At 42.9% G+C, this 11,495-nt stretch overlaps 1 long non-coding RNA gene across 1 annotated transcript; it reads left to right on the top strand.

Moving 5' to 3' along the window:
- Window positions 1–3,737: 3,737 nt before the first annotated feature.
- Window positions 3,738–9,794, top strand: LOC132346311 (uncharacterized). The gene is made up of 4 exons (XR_009496098.1): window positions 3,738–4,092; window positions 4,623–5,156; window positions 5,397–5,617; window positions 9,543–9,794. It is a non-coding gene; the product is annotated as an uncharacterized lncRNA (long non-coding RNA).
- Window positions 9,795–11,495: the final 1,701 nt, after the last annotated feature.

The following is an 11,495-nucleotide window of genomic DNA, read 5'->3' on the forward strand; positions in this document are numbered from 1 at the left end:
GGACAAGTGTTTATTGAACAACTTTTATGTGTCCCACACTATGCTGGGTGCTGGGGATGGAGCAGTAAACAAAAAGATGCAGTCACTTTCCTTGTTGGACTTATGTTCAGGAATATTCCAGGTGCTTTCCTTAGTGGTTCAGTGGGAAATAATCCACCTGCCAGTGCAGGAGACACAGGTTTGACCCCTGATCTGTGAAGATCCCATGTGATGTGGAGCAACTAAGCCCGTGGGCCACAATTACTGAGCCTGTGCTCCAGAGCCCAGGAACCATAACTACTGAGCTGATGTGCCCTAGAGCCTGGGCTCCTCAACAAGAAAGGCCACTGCAATGAGAAGCCCATACACCTTCACTAGAGAAAAGCCAGTGCAGCAATGAAGACCAAGCACACACAAAAATAAATAAATAAAACTATACATAAAAAGAACATTCCAGTATTTTGGCCTGAAGTGAAGTTGTTCAGTCATGTCTGACTCTTTGCGATCCCATGGACTGTAGCTTACCAGGATCCTCCATCCATGGAGTTTTCCAGGCAACAGTACTGGAGTGGGTTGCCATTTCCTTCTTCAGGGGATCTTCCCAACCCGGGGATTGAACCCATGTCTCCCACATTGCAGGCAGACGCTTTACCCTCTAAGCCACTTAGGAAGCCCCAAATGAAAGTGAAAGCTGCTCAGTCGTGTCCAACTCTTTGCTACCCCATGGACTATACAGTCCACGGAGTTCTCCAGGCCAGAATACTGGAGTGGGTAGCTTTTTCCTTCTCCAGCGGATCTCCCCAACCCAGGAATCAAACCAGGGTCCTGCATTGTGGGTGGATTCTTTACCAACTGAGCTATCAGGAAAGCCCCCATAGTTCTTTATAAAATACGATATTGAATCACAAAGTTGCTGAAGTGTTAGGGATGGGAGTAATCTGAAACCACACTTTGGTTTAAAGGGGAGCATGTCCCCTGCTTAAATCTTGCCAATCTCAACTTCTGCCCCAGGAGGTGGGACTCTCCCCCTGGACCTCTCACGCTGCCTGAGTTCTGCCTCCAAGTGGATTGATGACTCACCTGGAACCATACAAATCATCTGTCTGATGGCATGTATTGCTGTGGCCTAGAGCACTTCCCCACTGAGCTGGACTCTGTAGACACTGATGCTGCCTTCAGTCATATTGTGCTTTCCCAGGACTGTGGGGCAATGGTTTATGATTTTCATCTCCTAAGTCCTGCCTTCCTTTTTACCTCTTCTGATTTTTTCTCAGTGGAACACTGAGTCTCAACACGACCCTCAGTGGAGTGGCTGCACATTTGACAGATACAGTCTCAGAAGCCTCCTGCTTTTACTTCTCGCACAGAAGACATCCTGTGATATCTTAGGATGGTGTGTCCTTGATCTTTTAAATGCAGGCATGGACCAGCTACTTTGTGTCAGATCCCTTTCCATGAGGCCTGATCTGCTAGTTTTTTCTGCTGATTTATTCACTTTGGGTCATTTTGTCTCCTGAATCATGACTGGTTCGTGTATGCACCCTCATTTGACTCTTAATGCCCCCATTCCAACAATCGGCAAACTGCTTCAGTTAGAAAGTTTTTGGTCTCAAAGAATGGAAGACTCAACCTAAATTGGCTAATGTGGAAAGGAGGACTCTTTCTGCTTTGTAACTAAATGTTCTGCGTAGGACTTGAATTAGGACTCAAATGAATCTTTGTGTTGGTCCTGTTATTAAGCAGGCTCTCCTCTTGGGTCTGAAGATGGTTGTGAACATCTCCCTGACAGTGTCTTCATTCATATCCATGAGAAAGAGAAACTTGGCTTCTTTGGTTTCAACCAAAATTTGTCTTATTGGCCCTTGACGGGCCTGATTTTTTTAAAGTGCTATTTTGGTCAGTTGAGGCTACTATAGCATAGTACTTAGACTGGGTAGCTTATAAGCTACAGAAATTTATTTGTCACAGTTCTGAGGACTGAAAGTCTGAAATCCAGGTACCAGCATGATCGGGTTTTGGTGGGCGCTCTCTGTTGGGTTGTATCCTCACATGGCAGAAAGAGCTAGTTAGATCTTTGGTCTTTTCTTATAAAATAAAGAAGGCTAATCCTGTTCATGAGGACTCCATTCTCATGACCCAATGAACTCCAAGAGGCCCTACCTCCAAATCGAATTGGGATTCGATTTCAACATATGAATTTGGGGGGCAGGTCACATTTATTCCATAATATGTACCTTTTCCTCAACCAATCACTGTGGCCAGGACAGAGGGGCCAATACAGAATAGCTTGGGCCAGTCAGGACTCAGTCCTCTTGCTGGGGGTGGGAGCAGTTTCAGCTAAACTGGCAAGAAAAGTCAGGGTGATGTTAGGAAAGGCAAAACAGGAACAGGTGTCCCCTAGAGCAAGCAATTTGACCTTTGCTCAAAATTCTGCCTTTGCCTTCAGAATTGATATGGTATTTGATATGATTTCTCTGATAGACATTTTGTGCATTTTTTCTTTTCCCATCTTGAAAGTCCTTCTAATCACCCCTTGTCCACCTCTTTTCTCCTTCTTGGGAGTGTGGCCTCAGAGATGTGCCATGGACCCCATCGCAGGTCACTGCAATAGCTTAGATATTTTAAATGCAAAAAGATACTTCCTCTGCAACAGTAAGGTGATAATCATGGTAGAAACGCTACAGGTTAATAGTGATAGGTGCATTGAAAGTGGCAAAACCAGCTAAGCTTGCCTTGGAGATATTCTTATTGGTTTTCCTTGGCTTGATATCTGTGACGTTTGTCACAATTTATATCTCCTAACTTTTAGTTTTATCCCTATAGAAGATTTCTGAAAATTATTGGACTTAAAGAAAACTTGGTAATGAGCTAGTCCAAGACTCTATTTTTCTTTATAGAAAACAGATCCAAATAGGTTATGTGACCTGCCCAAGGTCACACAGCAGTATCCGTGGTTCAGGGTCCTAGTTCTTAGTTCTCTGCTCTCATTGTCCTGTGGACAGAAACGTGGTGGGAAGTGTCCAGCAAGTGGAAGTCGACACACAGCTAAGTGATCTGAGCCCCATGTGCTGTACATGGCCTGACTTTCTCACGGTGGTTACTAAGGCTGTCATACAGATTTAGAGCTACTCTGTCTCTTTTAAAAGAAAATACATAATTTTATTATTAAAATTGATAAAGGTAAACACCGTATTTTTCTAGCGAATTAGAAATATAAGCCAAAAGTACAATCACACATTTTCTTGCTATTCATTCATTACAATTTATGGCTAAATGAATTCTAGCCATGTTTCCAAATTCTAAAATTTTGGTTTCTAACTTACATTACCATGTGTAAATTAGATAGCCAATGGGAATTTGCTGTATGGCTCAGGAAACTCAAAGAGGGCTCTGTATCAACCTAGAGGTATGGGATGGGGAAGGAGAGGGGAGGGAGGTTCAGGAGGGAGGGGACATGTGTAAATCTATGGCTGATTCATGTTGAGGTTTGACAGAAAACAGCAAAATTCTGTAAAACAATTATCCTTCATTAAAAAATAAATAAACTTAGTAAAAAAGAAAACACACACACACGCAAAATTTTGGCTTCTACATTACCCTTAGATATCTTTTTTGAGATTTATAAGATTCTTTGGGACTTTCTTTGACTGATGACATTCAGTCATTCATTCAACAAATGTTTGGTGAGGTTCCTTAAACTAGGAAGTCATTCATGTAAGTGTTTTTGTTATCAGTCTGCCAAAACATCCCCCGGGACGTGAATTTTCTTTTTCTTTGAACCCCAGCTTCTATTACATGTGACTATAGCTATCATAGTAATGGTAGCATACATGTGTGTATATGCATGTGTTATGTATATGTGTCTATACCGCAGGCCAGAATACTGGTGGGTAGCCTTGCCCTTCTCCAGGGGATCTTCCCAACCAAGGGATTGAACCCAGGTCTCCTGCATTGCAGGCAGATTCTTTACCAGCTGAGCCGCAAGGGAAGCCCAAGAATACTGGAGTGGGTAGCCTATCCCTTCTCCAGCAGATCTTCTCGACCGACCTAGGAATCGAACTGGGGTCCCTGCATTGCAGCAAGATTCTTTACCAACTGAGCCCACAACCTTCAGTAAGTATTATTATTATACATATTTTATAGATGGAAAGACAGAAATCCAGAGAGGTTACTTACCTAAGTTCACACATCTGGCAAGTGGTAGAGATGGAGTTTGAACACAGGCAATCTGGCTCCAGGGTCCAGGCTCTAAATAGCTAGAGAAACTCTGTACAGAGACAGTGTGGGACTGCACAATGAGCCGCCTTTTGAATGATTTTTCTCTAATTAGAAGAGGGCAGTTTTCCACTTTCTTTTAAAGAATAAGACCAACACTGCTATTTCTAGCTTACTCTGGGGAGACTGCTAAAATAACTTAATAAACGGTTGTTTTCAACTTCTGAGTATAGAAGCCTGTGAGCTTCATTTTTTCTTCTGTCTCTCTTTTTGAAGTGCTTGCTTCTCTTAAAAGGACTATGTCAACAGTTTTTGAGTACATCTCCATCCAGTTACGGATCCAGCTTATTCTCTCACAGAGCCACTTTTATCTGGCTATCTGAGAAATATTTCTTTCTCTAGCTCATTCTAATCTTTTTCTCTTCAAGGCAGGCCACATGGAATCACAGAAAGCACTGGGCTGAGAACTGAAGCACCAGCTTTGTGACCCGAGGCACATCTCTCGTCTGCTCTTTGGTCTTCTTCTTGGTTTAAAATGGTTTCAATTAGTTGATCTCTACAGGTCCATTCCAATTGAAACCTTTTTAAAGATACTTTCAAGCTGTGGTGCTGGAGAACATTCTTGACAGTCCCTTGGACAGCAAGGAGATCAAACAAGTCCATGCTAAAGGAAATCAACCCTGAATACTCATTGGCAGAACCGATGCTGAAGCTCTAATACTTTGGCCACCTGATGTGAAGAGCTGACTCATTGGAAAAGACCCTGGTGCTGGGAAAGATTGAAGGCAGGAGGAGAAGGGAACCACAGAGAACGAGATGGTTGGATGGCATCAGTGACTTGACGGACATGAGTTTGAGCAAACTCCGGGAGATAGTGAAGGACAGGGAAGTCTTGCATGCTGCAGTCTGTGGGCTTGCAAAGAATCAGACATGACCGAGGAGCTCAACAACAACAGCAACAGGTCCGTGCAACTCCAAATGCCCTAAGTCTTGGTTACCTTTTATTAGGGTATCCCCCCAATTAACTGGATCTTTAAAAAATCTCTTTGGTGGAAGATGATGGAAATCCTGATTCCAGTGGGTTAAATACAAGATTTTTTCACACAAGGGCAGGTCCTAGATGGGACAGGATATCCATGGCCAGCATAGATGCTCATGCACTGAACACCATGACTTCTGTTTTCTTTCCTTATCATTCATAGTACGTGACTTTAGCCTCATGATTGAAAGATGGTTGCTGTATCTCCAGGAGCAATGGTCATATTCCTGACAGAAAGAGAAAAGAAGAGCAAGTGCTGATATCAGGAAGATGACACACTTCCCAGAAATCCCCAAGGACTTCTGCATATGCCTCACTGACCAGAACTGGGTCACCTGACTATTAGCTACGAAGGAGTCTGGGAAGGTTAAGGTTTTCTGCTGGGTAAGTTGTAGCTCTGAGTGAAATTGAGGTTTTCGCAGTAAGGAGGAAGTCGAGTGTAGAATAAGGGGGACAACGCGAAGCTCTGGCATGTGTCATGGTCTCATTCTTGGTTTCTTCTAAACTTAAAAACACATGAATAAGCAAATAGCTCCTTCTTTCATTCCCCATTTTCTTCCTTTCAGGCTGGGGACTAAAGTTCTTCTTTGAATGACCTTTAGAAAAATAATGATATTGTTATTAATAATACATAATTATTCATAACATTATTAACCACTAATTTATACACAAAGACGAGCAATTAGACTTAGGAGTTCCTGACTTTGTCAAGAATGGAGGAGAAGCAAGATTTACCCAGTGGAAGGAGGAATGTGGAGAGCAAGCATGAGCTGGAGCAGAAGTTCTGACGAATGGGGCAGGGTGTGAGTCTATTTTCAGTTCAGTGTGTGACTTGGGAAATATAACTTCATCTGTGGGTCACAGGTTAGCCTACTTTGTTATATAAAAGTAAATGAGATGATGGACTAACACCATTTGCATTCCTTGGCAAAGAGCTACTGAAAATAGTCAATACAAGATAAAATGTACGGTCATTAGTATAGAGCCTACTGAGGGACCACTAATTTGGGATTTGTCATAACTCAGGCAGAAGCTGGATTTCAGAGGGACTCTCATCTTCTTAAGGGAATAAACTGTCTGCAGGCGCTGTAGAAGCACTTTAATTTGCAGAAAGTCAAAGCAATCATGAACGAAAATTTTCTTGACTACTCAGGGTTTTCACTTGGCAATACATTGTTACCTTAGGTCTAGCTTTAGTTTTTCTTAAAATGTAAAAGAAGTGAAAAAGTGAATCTTAAAAGTGAAAAGGATTGTATTTTAAAGCATTTCATAGTTTAGACTTTTTAAGTGAATTCAGATGGCTCTCTTTACATACTTCAGTGTGTTCTTGCTGTAGTACTGTGCCAGTAGGAAAACCCATCCTGATAACATGTCAGGATCCACTTATGGGTCAGTTGGAAGAATGATGACCTTCCTGAAGGCAGTGACATTTGTTTCCTTTACACTTAGGAAACATTTTGGCATGGTGTATGAAGTTAGTCCTCAGCAGATGAAAGAGTTGCTGAATTACTCATCTTAACTGCCTATGTTATGAGATGATATTCATAGCCAGCCCGTCACTGGCATGTATTGAAGTGTTCAATAGATGGTAGCTTTATTTGTTGGAAGGCAGATTGTAGGGTGATTAAGGGCACAGGACTCGGAGTCTGACTCTCTAAAGATTGGAATTCTGGTGCTAACACTTATCAGTTAGGCAGCTCACTCCTCTCAGTTTCTCATCTGTGTGATGGTGGTAACAACAATCCCTACTCCATGGGGTTGCTGTGAGCATTAAATCAGATGCTGTAGGTCAGGAGTCTGACTGACTCAGGGTCTGGCACATACTTAGTCCTCAATAAATGATAGTTATCATTATTTTGGAGAAGGGCATGGCAACCCTCTCCAGTATTCTTGCCAGGAGAATCCCATGGACAAAGGAGACCAGTGGGCTACAGTCCATGGGGTCGCAAAGAGTCGGACACAACTGAACGACTAACACATCGTTACTTTAGACTTTGTTGCCGATGTGGGCGTGTGTCTCACCCAGCCCTCGATAGATTCCAGTTCATCTGCACAATCCAAGTCTCACCAACACTGAATACACTCCTCAGTGTTCCCAGGCCAGACCTGGGAATGTCAGGAGTCACAAAGCTTAATACTGAGTCCCTCCTCACCGTAGAGGACGTTGGCTAACACTGTCCTAAGGTCGTTTGTGTGGTTTGCGGTCCGTGGAAGACAGAAAGAAAGGAGCTTTAACTGTTAACTTTCTAACACCAGGTGGTCCAGTTGTCTTGAGAAACCATGACATACATTTTGCAAAAGTCTGTGCCAGGGCCTTTTGCTTGTTCTTGGCCTCTGTATCCCTTCTAGATTTTTGTCTCTGCCCCGTCTCCTTATCGTAAAGAGCACCCACTAACTTATAGGGAGATTGAGTCCTCTTTTGATTACTACCACGGTTTTGAGCAAAGAGACTATGAGTCTTTGCTCATGCTGCTGATGGGGAAAGCACTCTATTGCACCCTGGGAACGAGTTATAGATCCGCTATTGATCACCCACACTTTCCCTTCCACATTAGGCAGTCAGCTAGGTGAGCACCACTCCCCATCTGATTGGTGTTTAACGCTGGTATTGCACTTTGTGTTTTTAAAAAGCTTCAAAAATCAATTCCTCATTAACCTGATTGAAAGAGAAGTTATGTCTCCTCTGCTATGTTTTGAAAAGGACATAGATCACTGCAGGTGCTCAATAAATATGAAGCATTTAATCCTCACCATTCCTCCCATCCAAATAGGTCACTAGAACTCACTAGAACTCATTTTCTTGGGGATGAGAATCTTCACTTCTAGACCAATGTTGCTTTCTGTAAATCTCAAACTTTCCAAAATTTGAGAACTCTCATACAGACAATGTAAAACGTGCCTCGTGGTCACCTGGGTCAGAAGGTAGTGGGGCTCCTTTTGCTCTCGGCAAGCTCACTAGTAATTTCTGAAACGAAGGCTATTGAGCCCTGAGTTACTTGGAGTTACGTGCGTGCATTACCTGTAGTTCAGCAGCATCTCACCTGAAGGAAGAAGCTTATATTAAGGTGGACAGGATCATAGGAGGTTAGAGGTCATCCATCACACCGCTGCCAGTCTGTTAAGACCATTCACATACATACACACATTCATGCACACGATGACACAGACAGGCCCTATCTTGTCTTCCAGATGGAATAACGTTTTGAACTTTGGAATATTGTCCTACATAAGGAACTATGATGTTCGTTTTATTTCTTTGAAGTTTCCAATAATGGGATCTCTCAGGTTGGAACCTCTCAGAAATTTTAACTGCAGAATAAAGATGTGCTTGTGCGTGAGTCTTCCAGGGTCCTGCTCAGCCATATTTTCTGGCCCCCAATCTCCACTTCTCAGGAGTAGGATAAGAGGGTGACTGAGCTGGTGATAAGATCCAATCTGGAGGGGGGAAGATACATCTGGATAAGATGACTGCTTCAGGCATAACTTCTCCGTGGAAATGCAAAAAGCCGTGCTGCTAAGGCGTTTTCCGGCTGTCTCTGTGGTGCAGCCTAAGCAGCATGTAATACGGAATAAGTGCTGTTCGGTTACAGCAAGAACACTGATAAATGTCTGGCCGTTAAGGTCAGACCATGGAGAAGGAAACAGCACAGAGCTCTGAAGCAGCTGGCTTAGAATTTAGCATCAGACAGGGACACTCTCTTACTTTTGGGGTAATGTAGTTTGGACAAAGCTTGATTTCAGCAAATGATATGTTACAGTAAAATATTACAATTTATTTTAAGCCATTTTTTTTCTTCGCTTGCCACCTGGGTCTACCCACCTGTTTGAAAAGAGTCAGGGGAGGGTAAACATTCTACTCTAGGAGCCCAAGAATAATTCTAGATTTTGATAATGACATCATTTCACGATGTAAAGTTTCGCATGTGAGGTTTTGGAGAACTATCTGAATGATAAGCAGACAATACCCATGAGAGCTTAGAGTTTCTTTTTTATAAAGCAGATGGAAGAAGGAAGGGGCAGGTAACAATGATCAGACTAGTCAGCGGCTCTGGATGTTAGCGATGACTTAGGACCATGACTGCTAGACATCTCTATCTAAACCTCACAGCCGTGATGGATAACTTGCCGTAGGATGGATATTTGTATCCTTCCCAAAGTTGTATGTTGAAGTCCTACCCCTCACCCCATTGTGACAGTAGCAGCAGGTAGGCATTTTGGGAAGTGATTAGATCATGAAGATATAGCCCATTTGAATGGGATTAGTGCCCTTATTAAAAACAAAAATGAGAGCTTTCTCGTTCTCTCTCAGCCACGTGAGAACACAATGAGAAGACCTGCAAACCACAAAGTGGGCTGTCACCAGACACTGGATCTGCCAGCACCTTCATCTTGGACTTCCCAGACGCAAGGATGGTGAGAAATCAATGTTGTGTATGCTACCCAGGCTTATGGTATTCTGTTATAGCAGCCTGAACAGACTAAGACATCACTCACCTCTGTGTGATTCTTTTGGATCATCCTTTTTCTATACTCTCTTATATGGGACTGTCATATATTTCATGATAAAGCTGGAGAATTTTGTTTTGTTTTGTTTTTTACCAAAGAACTCATATCTAGAGCTCTTCTTTTATCCACATGGAATAGGTGTTCACGCTGGGTCCTTGTATGGAATTAAAATTCTTAGAACCTTGTGTTCTGTTCAGGGCCAAGTCTTTTGGAGCTCAGTAATTGACTCTCTGGGCTTCCCTGGTGATTCAGCAGTAAAGAATCTGCCTGCCAGTGCAAGAGACATGGGTTGGTCAGGAAGATACCCTGGAGAAGGAAATGGCAACCCAATCCAGTATTCTTGCCTGGAAAATTCCATGGATAGAGGGACCTGCCAAGCTACAGTCTGCTGCTGCTGCTGCTGTGTCGCTTCAGTCGTGTCCGACTCTGTGCAACCCCATAGACGGCAGCCCACCAGGCTCTCCTGTCCCTGTGATTCTCCAGGCAAGAACACTGGAGTGGGTTGCCATTTCCTTCTCCAGTGCATGAAAGAGAAAAGTGAAAGTGAAGTCGCTCAGTCGTGTCTGAAGCTACAGTCTCTAGGGTCCCAAAAGTTGGACACAACCTAGCGGCTAAACAACAATTGACATTCTGGCAGTGACTGTGCAGTCACACCTTTGCTCACACTACGACACCGGGCTTAAATGCTGTTATTTCTCTCTTCTTCTACTCAGATATTTCACATTCATGAAGTTTGTCTCATAGTCTTTGTAAAGTCAGGCCCGTGGCCTGTATCACCCGTACATTTGTCACTTGTCATATCCTGAGTCACTTCTTGTGCTGTTGTTTTATATGACCTAATTATAAAACAGGGTGATTGACACAAACTTCGTAGGTATACAGGCAGGATTGAATTAATCTCTGTGAAAGTGATGATTGTAATCTGTTTCAAACAGTTTTGGGAGTATTCCGTGTTTAATGAGTAGGGCAGCTCCCCAGTGATGATCAGAAATTACCAAAGGCAGAAATCCCCTTTTACACTTAGTCTCCTCCAGGGTCTAGTACTGTGTCTCAGAAGAACATATGCTCAAAAACTGTTGGTTGGTTGGTTGATTTTTTCCCATATTCAAAGTTCTGCCATCTGCTGAACTATTACCAGGCAAATCCCAGGATGCTTTCGTGGTTTTTAGACAGACAGGGAGCCCATTGAAGTGTGGATGAATTCTTTTTAAAAGGTTAGATGTTGATTGACTGATTAGCTCCTTGGCAAGGAAAGTATTTCTCTCTCACATCATTATGGATGCACAGTTGTACCTTTCAGGAGTCTGTTTTTGAGAGGTATGGAACAGTTTAAAGTTGTTTCACAGTAGGAAGGCTTTTATTACCATGGAAGACATTTAGTGACTTCAAGTCTCCATCACATTGTCTTGCTACCCAGATTAGCTGGAAAGGGAGCGCCCACAGAGTCCCCTATGACACTCCTCATCTATGCAAGCTGCCCAGAGTGGGTACCTTCCCCTTCTTCACCAGGATTTACTTACTTGGGGAGAAGGGGAAATTTTATAGGGCAATTTTTCTCTACATCTGTGTCTCCTTTTTTTTCAAAGTCAGGTTATTGAGGTGTAGTTTATATGCAGTATGACTGCATATCCCATTTTAGGGCTTACCTTATCAGCTAAAGTATGAGATGTGATAGACCAGGTGGTTCCTATATCCCTTCTTCCTAGTCAGTTCTCTCTGCCCGTATAGTTTTCTGTGGAATCTCAGGCTTTTGTGA

Source organism: Bos taurus, chromosome 10, assembly GCF_002263795.3.
Source record: "Bos taurus isolate L1 Dominette 01449 registration number 42190680 breed Hereford chromosome 10, ARS-UCD2.0, whole genome shotgun sequence".
Lineage (NCBI taxonomy): Eukaryota > Metazoa > Chordata > Mammalia > Artiodactyla > Bovidae > Bos > Bos taurus.